The sequence below is a fragment of the Falco cherrug genome, chromosome 5, assembly GCF_023634085.1.
Source record: "Falco cherrug isolate bFalChe1 chromosome 5, bFalChe1.pri, whole genome shotgun sequence".
NCBI lineage: Eukaryota > Metazoa > Chordata > Aves > Falconiformes > Falconidae > Falco > Falco cherrug.
In genome coordinates this window covers 27485748-27498490 of record NC_073701.1, presented here as the reverse complement: position 1 = coordinate 27498490, position 12743 = coordinate 27485748, and the positions used below count along the sequence as shown (strand labels likewise).

Here is a 12743-nt window from a genome sequence, read left to right as displayed (position 1 = left end):
GGACACATACATAATGTGGACCAAGAAATGTCTTTTACACACTTTAAACTGAGAGTGCATTAACTGTGCAGACTTGTGCTCTGCTGTTCGTTCATGGCATTGGTAATGGTATTGCTCCACCACAGGCCATCAAAAGCACCTGCTAAGGAGTGCCCATAATGAAGATCTTTGATGCAGAGGAGCAAGAAAGCTTCTCCTGTACATCTTCAAGGAGGCAGCAAGCAGTATAAGCATGAGTGCCCTGATGTTAGCTCAGGCTGGGAATTTAGTGCAGGATTTCTTCTGTCACCTAGCCATGAAAGAAACAACCTGTGTCACAGATGCTGTAATAAGGAGCAGGAAGGAACACGCATGATGGTCATGGTTTCTACTCTCTACACTAGAAAACACAGCAATGAGATGGCTACATCCTTCAAGCAACTATAGAAAGAAAGGGATAATCCAACTTGTGAATAGGTTCTGTTCCTATTTAAAACTGGCTTTCATCTTACTGAAGTCCTTGAAAAGAGTGTTAATTTCCTTATCCAATAAAATAATATTGAACAACAAACAGAACTTTAATCTCAGCAGCTCCAGCTGGAAGAAGAAGCCATTACTGAGAACTCATCTTTATTTATGGTTTTGGTTGTTCGGTGGTTCATTTTTTTTCTTAAAAATGACAATAATGATCCAGTAGGAAAAAAAAGTCTCTATGAATCAGATGCAAAATCCTGTACTGCCGGATCCTGTAATTTTAACATGAGTCATATGTTTGTTCCTTTTGGGTTTTTTTCCCCCTAAAACTCCAGTTCTGTGAATTAGGTAATGATAGTATCTAGTATTTTGAAAGAAGGTAAGTTTCCAGTCCTCATTCTGCTCTATCAAAATATTCTGACATCTGGAATGAATTGAGAACAACCAAAATGTTTTATTTTAAAAGATGCTTGGTGAAGGGCAGTCAGCATTGACCTGGGGAGATCTCCAGGGCTGAGTCGAGGCTGAGTCCATATCTGATGTTTGTAGAAAGGAATAGCAAAGGAGCCATCTAATGTTAGATGAAACCTTAACACTGTGTAAAGGTTCCTGTGTTGCTCTCTAGTGTCCTATACATGAAGTAGCTGATGCTTCTAGTGAGGAAAGAGCTACCCTTACTGTGGTGATGGTGGCATAATTTAAAATCTATACTCGGTTGACTTATATGCTAGAAGGTAGGATTTCCTTCACTTGCCTCTACTCCTTTTTCTTTCCATGTGTGTATGATGAAAAGGTAGAAGGGAGAAAGCAAATCCTAATGTGTATTAAGGTGCACTATGCTGAACAGATTTAGAAGCATTACCCTTGCCATATTAAACTGGATTAGTCTGATGGATCGGTTTTGCAATTGGTTCTACCCAGTTTTATCTGGACCAGCTTCAAACACTTGCTACATTGTTTATCCAGCCATACCAGAATGGAAAGGATAGATTTATAACCCTTATAAAATCAGCAGGTTGAAAAGAGCAACTTGATTAGCCAGTTTGCAGTACGCCTTACACTGTGCAAACTAAACGCACCAGCTGGAACTACTTAGCCTGCTAACAAATACCCATATGCCAAGAAATTTCATAAACAATGAAAATGGTCATTTTTTTCCCTTGAGTTCAAAATGTAATCTACTTTTTAAGTATGTTTGCATTTTTAAGAGATTTGTAATGAGACAGAGAGCAACTGGAGTTAAAGCTACAGCTATAACACGTGAATAAGCAGCTGTCATGGTGCATTGTAATTCAGCACCAATCACAGTCTAAAAATAAAAGCCATAAATAAGGGGGAAAGGCCTTAAACCCATAAAAGTTAGCACAGAGTTTTTTAAAGGAACCTGAGGGAGTAGGAATACATTTCCTTCTTCAGAGGGCAAGGGAAAAACAGTGACAATGATTACACCCTACTATCTCCCGGCATGTCTAGACAGATGGGTACAGACAGATCTGAGCCCCTCTGCCTCGGCAGGGTCCCGCTTTGCTCCAGGAGTTGTTTGAGGATGATAAAAGATACATTACTGGGTGAATATAATTTTCAAAAACATCAGGGATCCGCTTGAGCACAACCCACTCACACAGCTAGAATTTAACACACTACACCAAAAAGGACTTTTGAATAAGGGGGAGTATTCACTTGTTCCCGATGAAATGCATTTTGCTTAGTAACAATGATCTGGTGATCCCCGGCCACTTTGGAATCCAAAAAGTTTCTTTTATGACATTAGGTGAGGAGCAAATAAATGACACCCATGCACTCCCATGTACTTTCTTGCTGTCTGTCTACTGCTGGCAAGTGGCACTACTGCAGGTTGCTTTGGAGTGGGCTGCTACCCCGTGTCAGCTCAGCAGTATGCTTAGCAGGGCACTTGAGGGTGAGTAGTACACAGTCCACTCTCCCTGGTTATCAGCTCTCCCCTCTTCCCAGTCATTATCATCAGCTTTATGGGCTCCTCAGTAAAAGAATTAAAAAAATGGCCACTCTGCTGTGGGTCCCATATGGATTTGTGAGACATGGAATAGCCCTAGTGAAACAGAGAGCAAGCGAGCTTGTAATTCCATGGAACTCACGGCCATGTTACAATCAATACTTTATAATTTGTTGTTCATGTATTGTTCATTGTTGTTTAAATATATTTTTCATCTCCAAAAGTCATTTTTTTGCCCAAATAATTCTTTCTCTCTCTTTCTTTCTTTTCATTGGTTTGGTTTTTGGGTGTTTGTTTTGGGGTTTTTTTGGATGGTTGGTTGGTTGGGTTTTTTTGTTGTTTTGTTTTTTCCTAAGGACAATAGAAAAGCCTTATGGGAAGCAAACAAGGTCTGTGAAAATTCCATCACTTTTACAGTGCTCATCAGTGGCAGCCCAGATATATTTAAATTACAGTGCAGTGCAGCATGCATAAGGATACATCCTGCTTTATCGAGCTTTTGCTCACATCTATTGTCTTGCAGCCTCCTACTCAACCCTTAAACAGAAATACCATATAGTAAACACAAAACGTAAATAAGTGCAGTAGGCAGTGGGCTAAGATTTACCACTAAAAATTCCTGAGAGCAAAAGTATTTGCAAAGGTTTTCATTGTCAGCCTCCTTGAAGAGCCTAACTGCTCCCAGGTGCAACAAGTGAGTGACCCAACAGCACCAAGGTCTTTTACCTGAGCAGCTGTCTTCTGCTTCAAGGTGATTCCACTTTTCCAGTATGACAAGACTTGCCTTTACCCAAGTGAACAACAGAGGACTTAACGTTGAATTATACTAATGCATAACAATACTTAAGGTCATGCAGAAGACATGATCCTCTGTAGGTATGTCTACACTTCCAGGTGAAAAGAGGACTCAAAAGCAGATGCAAGGATGTCATTCCCCATGACCTCAGACCTAAAAGCTTTCCATCCATACCAGTATTTATAGCTCAAATGTTCACACTATACACGGAAAAGGATGTATGTCACATATCTGCTGCTGCGGTGGGAGTGTAACATGCTCTGCCCCACCATAGCCTGGTCTGTCTATATCACTTAACCAAGGATTTGGGTTCATGCAGAGGCTGGCAATGGGCTCAGGCTCTCCTCTCAGAAAAATCGTAGAATAACCTACATCCAGAGCTGTTAACACCCCTGCAGGCAATCACTGTGGATGGAATGCAGGTAAGGGTTTGAGAATGGGCTCATACCCATAGATTTTTGATAGTGTAGGCATACCTTTTCAGAACATGCCTCATTGCTTTGCTTTAGATAGCTATCTACTTAGTGTTTTAACTGCTTCACCAAGGACATCATCTGCCCATTCAGCCTCTCACTTTGACAATGAATGGAAATTTACAGCATTCACAGAAAGATGTAACAAAATCCACTGCAGAAGAAAGTACATATATGTGCATGCACATGCACACACTTTGTAACAACCTGGAAATCTCCTTAGCTGTGTGTCAGTATGGATAGTGCTTTAGTCCCCGACAGAGAGATGGTTTGCTCCTGCTTGTCACTTGTGGAAGGTTTTTGGTTTTCTCCACGGGTAATATCCTCCAAAGTGAGCATAAACAGTGCAGTCAGAAGAGCTCCAAAGGCAGACAGGGAAAACAACCTGGTAGCTGAGAAGAGTTTATTGGCTTCCGCTGCTCATGAACAGCTCAACAGCATGGAGTCCTCCAGGTTGGTGTATCTCTATAATCTTGACCCACCTGGAGATCCATGGTGTCGAACCATGAACTTATGATGACAGTACTGCCTCCAGTGGGTGGGGGAGCTCCTCTTCATCCTCAGTGCGTCGAACAGTCCAGGAATTGTGAATTCTATATCATCCCTTCTATGACAGGCAAGCTTTTTTAGTTTCTTTTACTACACCTTTTCCACCATTGTACAGTTTAATACACATGGACAAGAGGCGACGCATGGTTTTCATTTCAGCATTTGGTAAGTGGCAGTTACTCTACATTTTCCATACTCACTAGCTTCTGTATTGATTAGAATATCAAGGTGGGGACCCTCAGCAGGAATTACAAAATCTTTGATTTCTTTCACGTCCTAACCATCTCTGAATAAGTTTGTTGGGTGAGTGCTTTGTTTTGCAGGGATGGTGAAGGAAGTGATAATTTGTTATGAAAGGTATAATTGGTTGACTGAGAAAGTTTTGTGAAAGAAGGAGGTTTCTCAGTGTTTCTCAAAGATGGTCAGATTCTGGATTGTCTTTCTACCTGCTAAACAAGAGTCTTTCCAACCCCAAATCACATGCTTATGTCCAAAGAAGATTAGATTCTATGGCAGACTGATGATGATGATCTTCCAATATCATTTCTTACCGTTGCCAAATATGCAAGTACAATGCCATAAACTGTCCTTTCCTTCCACTTACTCTATACTTCCCTTTTGTGTCCCTAATGAGACCTTTCTTACAAGCTATGGCTATTATTTTCAAGCTTTCTGGCTTGCCCATTTTCTCTCCTATGGTTTGGTTTTGATGTATAAATAACAAATGGTCAGCATGATGGCTATAGAAGCTTTATGAAAAAGTATTAGGAAATCTTCTTCCTGTGAAGGTTTAGATAAATTAATTTCACTTAAAGACCAAATTTCAGCTGACTGCTTGACATTAATTAGCTTAGCTTTACAAAACCCCTGCAAGGTATTATATGAATTTTACAACACACTATGCATTTTACAGGTGAATATGCTGAGGTCCACAGGAAGACTAAATGCCACATTACTATTTTATGCAAACAGCTGACCAATGTGTTGATTAAATTGTGTGGTGATACACTCTTGGCAAGAGTCTTAAGCTGGCTTCACTGGGGAGTGATAGCAGGACATTTTTAACAAATAGGCATCTATTTTGGAACTCACCTCCCCTACTGATTTGCAACCTGTGTTTCTTAATTTTTCAATGCCTGTGCAAAGGCATTCTGTTTAAGCTGTTGTTGTTTGGGGTTTTTTTTCTTTTTTCTTTTCTTTTCTGTTTGTTTTTCTTTTTTTTTTTTTTTTTTTAAATGAGTGAAATATAATGCAAAAGAAGGGGAAAAAAAATCACCCCGAGGGGTAATTGCTAGAGACTTCATGCCTCACAGATATTTTCTGAGGTTATGGATACATGAGTGTACAGGAAAACCTTGAGAGGTAGACTTAGGATAAATTGTGCAGCTGTACACAAACAAGTCAACTGCACACAGAAAAGCAGGCACTAGAAAGCCTTGACACCTGTAAGTTGCAGGTAGGGTAGTCACTATTTTTTCTGTGTCCTGAATCATCTTTTTTTTTTTTGGGGGGGGGGGGGGGGCAGGGGAAGAAGGAGTAATTTATTCATTACTGATATATAATGACAACACATGACAGCATTTCCTGGTGGGTAGAGAAGACTTCTCATGCATGCTCCACCAACCCCACCAACGAACAGGGAAGAAACAAACACAACCGGCTCACCTTATAAAAGCTTGGATAACTCAGGAAGCTTAAGAGGAAACCTACGCACACTTAGGTTCCTGTTCAACAGCATAGTAAAAGTTACTCTCTAATCCTCTTTTTTCCTAGAACTATAGAAAAAGATGCTACATTACCATAACAGGAAAGCAGGATCTAATATTTACTATTGCTATATATGATACATATTTCTAAAAATATATAAATAGCTGCCAGTGACAATTTAGTTTTTAAAACTACACTGCATCAAGAAAGTACGGCTTAAAGCAAAGAAATTATTGCTGCATCTTGCAATGCATTCCTATAAAGTTGCCTCACATAGATGTCTTTAAAATATTTGATTTGAAGAAATTTCTGGTTTCTGCAATGGATGTATTTGGTGTTTGTTTCCTTCTGCAATGTATTGCAATTAGTATTTGCACAGATGTAAAATACATGAGCTAAAGCTGAGGGGTTTTAGGCATGTGTATCTGTTCTTTGCTGCTTACTCATAATCTGAAATTACAGGGCTGTTTGTGCCATTAACTTTAGTTGCAGCAGAGATGCTCATGATATCACAGCAGGGACAAACAATTAATATAAGCAGAAAGGACAAATGAACTCTTATTCTTTGTTTTCATGCACTTGCCAATAGTCATTTCAAGCAAATATATGCACAGTAATTCAAATTATGTTGATGACATATATTCAGTTTATATAGTGAATAGTACATTACTTCCTCAGTTGCTATGCAGAAATGTATGGGATTCCTGCTTACTAACACGTTATTCTTCAAATAGCCCAGCTGGAGTATATGGACTGCTGTTGAGCAAACCCACAGAAACATGTGAGTCTGATGGGAAGAACAGCTCTTCTTAGAATGAAAAAATGTGGCAGAATCTAACTGCAAAGAAAAAATAAATAAAAGACACAGTATCTGGTACATGGAGTAAAGTACAACACTGTGTGTTTCTGAAAGTTTCCTACAAGGCATCAGGAGCCCTTTGATCACTTTACTGTGTAATGGCACTGCAGATTTAATGTTCTCTCATTTCTAACAAGCATGAATCTGAACAGGGTTTTACTAAAGCAATTGGTATGAGAAAATCTTTAAAGAATGGGGATAGGGAGCTGCCATAAAGTACTAGGGAAGGTAAAAGAAGGATTAAATTTGTAGTCCCACCTTTCAATGCTCTTTTCATTTTTGCTTACCTCACCTGCCTTCTCCACTGCTCCTGTTGGACTGTAAACTACACTTCAAATATGCTGCAGTCATGACTGACAGCAAGATACCATAGTACTGTGGAATGGTAATTGATGTTGCGTTCAGTTTCTTTACCTTATGATATTATCACTATAACAGTAAATTCCAGTGCACCAGCAGAGAAAGTTTCTTAAGAACTTCCTGACTGTCAACAACAGAGTATACTGATAAATGTACTGATAAAAAGCTTGAAATGTTCTTTCTTGGGAATGGGATACAGAAAATGTTTAGATTTTGTTTTGGCTTGTGCCAAACATCCTAGCTGTGGATCTGTTTCAAGATTTCTTTAACATGCTTAATTATACATAATAACTGCTGGATGACTGATCACTGTCCATCTCCAGCATTAAGCAGAATTCGCTGCTATGGAGAAGGGAACAAAGCTCTTCTGCAAATCTCACAAGATAACCTAGTTTCTGTGATTTTCTTTCTCCTCAGGAGGCAAAGAGGAGTTTAAAGAGAGTCTATTCCTCCCAAAACACATGAATTCTGTTAGTGGTTTTGGTTTGGGTTCAGATTTATTGTTATAATGTTGCAAAATAATATTGTCTGCAAAATACTAGGCTCAGCTGTATGTTATTGCAAAGTCTTTCAGTGATTGATTTGAAGTTATATGAAAGACATTCCTAAAAGTAGATTTTCCTTTATTCCTCACTCTTTCCTTTAAACAGTTCTGGTTTTGGGTCATTCTCTTTTAACATTACAAGGGCTGGATAAAACGGCCTCCAGAGACCACTGGTATCACCAGCAGTTAATTACCAGCAATTGTGCTTGACTCGGATCTCAAATGATAATGAGCTGGATTAAATGAGATAGAGAACTGCTACCCTAATGTGACTTAGGTAATTAAATTCCAATATTTAAAATTCTACCTGGCATTGCAATGGGATACCATACTCTATTTCCTATCCTTTGGTAACATGTAATTCTGCTAAATACTCTGAACCAGTTGGCATGTTTCAGCCCAGGAGTGTACTGAATATGATGCAGTGGAGAGTTTTCAGTATACTCAAGTCCAATTAATTGGTAATATATTTTATTACTCCCTTAAAGTGATAGATAACATGAAAGTGTAAACCATTTCCAGTAGCATCTGACTAAACATAATGGAGGATCTAACATGATTTTTGGAAGTGTTGAGCTCTAACAGCTCCAACTGAAGGCTCTGAAAGCAAGAGATTCTCAAAATCTCAGAAAAACAACTTCATAGGCTTCCCTAAAACGCTACTGAAGACTTTCCTGTAATGATTGCTACTAACATGAGAGAATGCAGCACAGAAAAGATGAAAGCTCTGGTTAGATAGTAATTTTTATAATCACCACAGAAGTGAAAGATCCTGGGTGGAAGTTATGCATATAAGATGAAAGTCCTGCCAAGTCAACGCTTTTCCTGTGTAGTTACTAGTCAAAGGGACATGTCAGAGGAATTAGTATTTGTTTACAATTTCTACCAGGGTGGAATCTTGGCTGAGTGAACTCGAGTAAAGAATTTCCACTAATTTCTGTGGGTAATTTGATCAAGACAGGTATGTTTTTTTTAAAAAAAAATCCCTTATCTCTTAGGAGCTCAGGCTGGGTGTCTTTGCTGGTTCATTTTGATTTGAAATAAGATGTTGTCTAATACTACATATCCACAAAGGCATAAGATAAGGTTTTGTGATGACAGAAGGGAAAGAAAATCTACTTTGACCTCAGTGGAAACAAGATTTCTCCTGTGACAGCTGCTTGTGACCTGAGATCTCTACCTAATGGGGAAAGCCAGGCAGATTTTTTTTATGTGAACTGTACACTGTGTACTATTGAACTAATGAATAGTTGCTGATGGATATTCTATCTAGAGGGCATTTCACTCTGCTGAGTCATATACTTTTTGCAGTATGTCAAAAATGAAATGATTCTTCTAAGGGCCAGCATTTTTCTGAAGACAAATAAAGACCAACACACAGCTGAAATCTTTTTAAGGGACAACACAATCCATTTCAGGCATGATTTTGACATGATCCAATATCTTAACAACTGACCATGCAAAATGCCTGTCCCCAAAAACTGCCACATGCCGTCTTCCTTCAGACGGTTACAACAGATGCTGAAATGATGAATGGTTTACTACAATTGCTTTAATTGTCTTATAAAACCAAGCAACTATCTGGCAACACTGTGGCTGAAACCAAGAGAAAAGTGAGGTCTGAAATAATTTCATCTACGCTGGGATGTGTAATTAAAGACAACATCATTGTGAAACAATTTGCTCATTGGATGTATCCATAAAAGGAGAGAAGAGAATCTGGGTCCTGAGGAGTTTTGCACAGGGCAGTATTCTAAAACATTAGTTATCCATAGGAAAATCAGAGGCTTCAGGCACTGGACGAATCTGTTTGCTAAATAAGAGTCTACCTGTCTGCACCTGAGACAATCCTACCCCAGCCCATGGTAGTCATTTCCCTTAGGGACTTCAATCAGTCAGCTCTTTGAAAAAAAACCTCCTACCAGCTGTATCATTACATATTGAAAAACAAATAGCCTGCTGGGGGTTGGCTACAAAAAATTGTCTGGATTGATGAGTTTATCTTCTCCTGTGAGAAATATGGGATGTTTAATCTTAATCAGTTAGGACAAGGAATACCATGGTACTCCTGGTATTTTCAAGAGAAGAGAGCTTATCTTCCATATTCAGATTTTTAACTCATTGCCAGCTTGCTTCTCAATGTGCTAATCTTTTGCTTAATGCCAGAGTCCAAGTCATCTATGTATGGGAAAATCTCAAGCACAGCACAAGCCGTTTTGTGCGCTAAAAGGCTGAACTTTGAATTGAGGATAGCCACATGGTATTTTAACAAACTATAATCCATCCATTGCGCTCTCAAAAACTTTGGCCTGACAGAAGTAGTTATTTTTCATAGTGCTGTTATAGGAATAGTGAGTTTCATAACGCTTTTTTAGGTAGGATGTCAATCTTCACATGCAGAGGACAGTTTTTCACAGGAACATAGTGGTGACCTCAGAACAACCATAGTTTTTGCAAGAGTCCTGACCTACTAAGATTTTAGCGTTACCTTTTGTAGAAATAAATGATCTTGTCTTGTTACAGCAAGTGGCTTTATTAGTAAAATTTTTATTAATGGCTTTGGAGTTTTGTTTCTTATGCTATTTTTGACACTTGTTTCCTTGTTTGTTTAACTGGGTAAATAGTCATGCTGCCAGAAAGAAAGTGGTGACAGTAAGGGGAAGGTAAGAGAGCACATCTCATTCTCTTGTGTCACAGCCTTGTGATTCTGCTGTAATGCCAGCCTCAAGAAATCAGGTTAATTTTCAGGGAGACGTGTTACTTTCCCAGTGTCTGAAAGCTCCTAATTTCTGTAAGTCTGCTACACATCATTCATGACAAATAGCGAAGAGAAAGAACACTTATTAAAGCACAAAGAACAATCTAAGGGGCAGCAGTCCTACCCAGTAAAAGTCATACGCTGCATTACTACAGAATGCATTAAATGAAAAGATGGATATGTAGAGTACAATGATACTGACCAAACTAAACAGAAAATTAAACGTTTCTCTAATGGGAAAGTTGCACTTTCAAAACAGAGATATCTCCAGCAGGATGCTCTCATTTAGAGATGGTCTTATTTGGAGGCTTAATTGGAAATCCAACTTTGGTTTGGTATGTTTTTCTTTTGGTTTTCCTAGTTTGTAATAATTTTGTCTAAATTATATATATATATATATATTCCTTCGTAAAAGGAAAAGGCAGGCAGGCAGGCAGATGTCATAGTTAAAAGATAAACTTATTAAATGGAGAAAACAAAATTTCATTAAAGGGCTGTGATGTGTTGCAGGAAAAACAAACAACACAAACAAAAAACCCCAGAAAAATCCAACAACAGAACAAAACCCTGGAAGATGAGCAGTTTCTTACTTTTTGCTTTGAGAAAATGATGATTGTTCTTCCTACCAGTCAAAACATTGTTTTTGAAGAACTGATTTTACCCAGTTAAATGGATGGAGACCTGGTTTCCTCTCTGACTGCTGCAGCTCCCAAGAAATACGGTATTTTTGGAACAGGCTGCTGTGCATATCAGAGGTAACTGGGTAGAACAGGCTGGTAGAGTACAGGATATCACTGAGAAATGCAGAACGCAACTCATCTCAGTGTGCACCAACACAAAAACCAGAGCAGATGTTCATTGCTTCTGCCACTGTCATGTTAATTCCTAGAAGAACTGTATTGCACAGTTAGTTAAGCAGCACCATGAATATTTTGCATCTTGTTAGAAAGCAGGTAATGGACAGCAAGAAACCTCATGGTAATATCCTATAACAAGAGACTTTTTAAACGTATTTTAATTATCCTTACTCTTGTGGGACTTTTTGTTATCCCAGGCTTTAAGTTATTTTCTGGACTTTTCACTTTAATAAACAGCAGGATAACATGTCACACAGAAGCACCATTTACCAGCTGTCTGATGATTTCCCAACGTACCACAAAGCTATTCTCCTCAGTAGAGGGCTCTCTGTAAAACTACATAGGTTCTGTATCACCTATGGACTGCAGTTATCATGGGAGATATTTTCCTTCTCCAGTCAAAAGACCAAACTACTTCCTAAATAGTTTCAGGGTAAACTGGATGCTAGCTGCAAGCAGCTGTGGATGACAAAAATGTTTTTATTCAAACATTAGCATTAAGAAGGAAAAGTCTCCTGAAGAGCACTACTGAGTGAACAGCAAGCGGTGCTTTAAGATTAATCTTTTTACTTCGCCTAAGCCTTCCAGGAGCTTCTTCAGTAAAACTCAGAGAAAACCATACACATATGCAGAATAAGGAGCTAGGGTTTCTTTGCTTGTTTGTTTGGCTATTTTTTGTTTTAGATCTGCTTATAAATACACAGAAAACGTATCTTGCTGTAGAAAACATTAAGATTACAAGCGATAAAAACATAGAGAATAGAGCTGTCCTCTTTTCTTTCCAGAGCAGCCTAGGCTTTGAGAAGAATTTCTCTCCCATCTCTACAGCTGAGAAATGCTTCTTTTCACCCCAGGGGACTGTGACCAGGAAGAATTCACCCTCTACCAGCTCTGCTGTGGCACATTCTGATCAGTCAGGTCATTGATCTAAGCAGGGTAACTTAGAGGTGCTCAGGTGGATAAAATACACCTGGGCAGCCCAGAGAACCTGGAAATACCCTGGATCAAAAGCTCTGCTAAGGTGATACGGCACAAATGGAGCTGGCACACGTGTGTTCCCACTTCTGTTCCAGGCACTGACCACTCCTCAGGGCTCATATGAAGTGCTTAATGTAGGAGACCTTTGAAGTCCCTCCGGCCTGCAATTGCCAGTCTGTCTTAAGTTAGCATTCATTGTATTATTGCAATTGTGGCTGCTGCTGGTAGGCTGTTCTCTGCAGGTGTAAGGCTGGTGGGAGCAGGCAGGAAAAGGTTGTTCATCTGGCATCTGGTGCCCCTGAAATAATTGTCGTTACTGGTAGCTGACGGTGTGACAGAAGACAGATTGCTTTTACCCTCTTCTTGTAGCCAGATATTTCTAAAAGACATACAAATGTAAGTGCTCTGACAGAAGCTGCCACAGCAGCATGACCTGC

General features: G+C 39.2%; 1 protein-coding gene across 1 annotated transcript in view; it reads right to left on the bottom strand.

The window, feature by feature from the left end:
* CHRM2 (cholinergic receptor muscarinic 2) overlaps positions 1 to 12743 on the bottom strand; it is a 107359-nt gene that overhangs the window by 68524 nt on the left and 26092 nt on the right. The gene's annotated exons all lie outside the window — the stretch shown is intronic.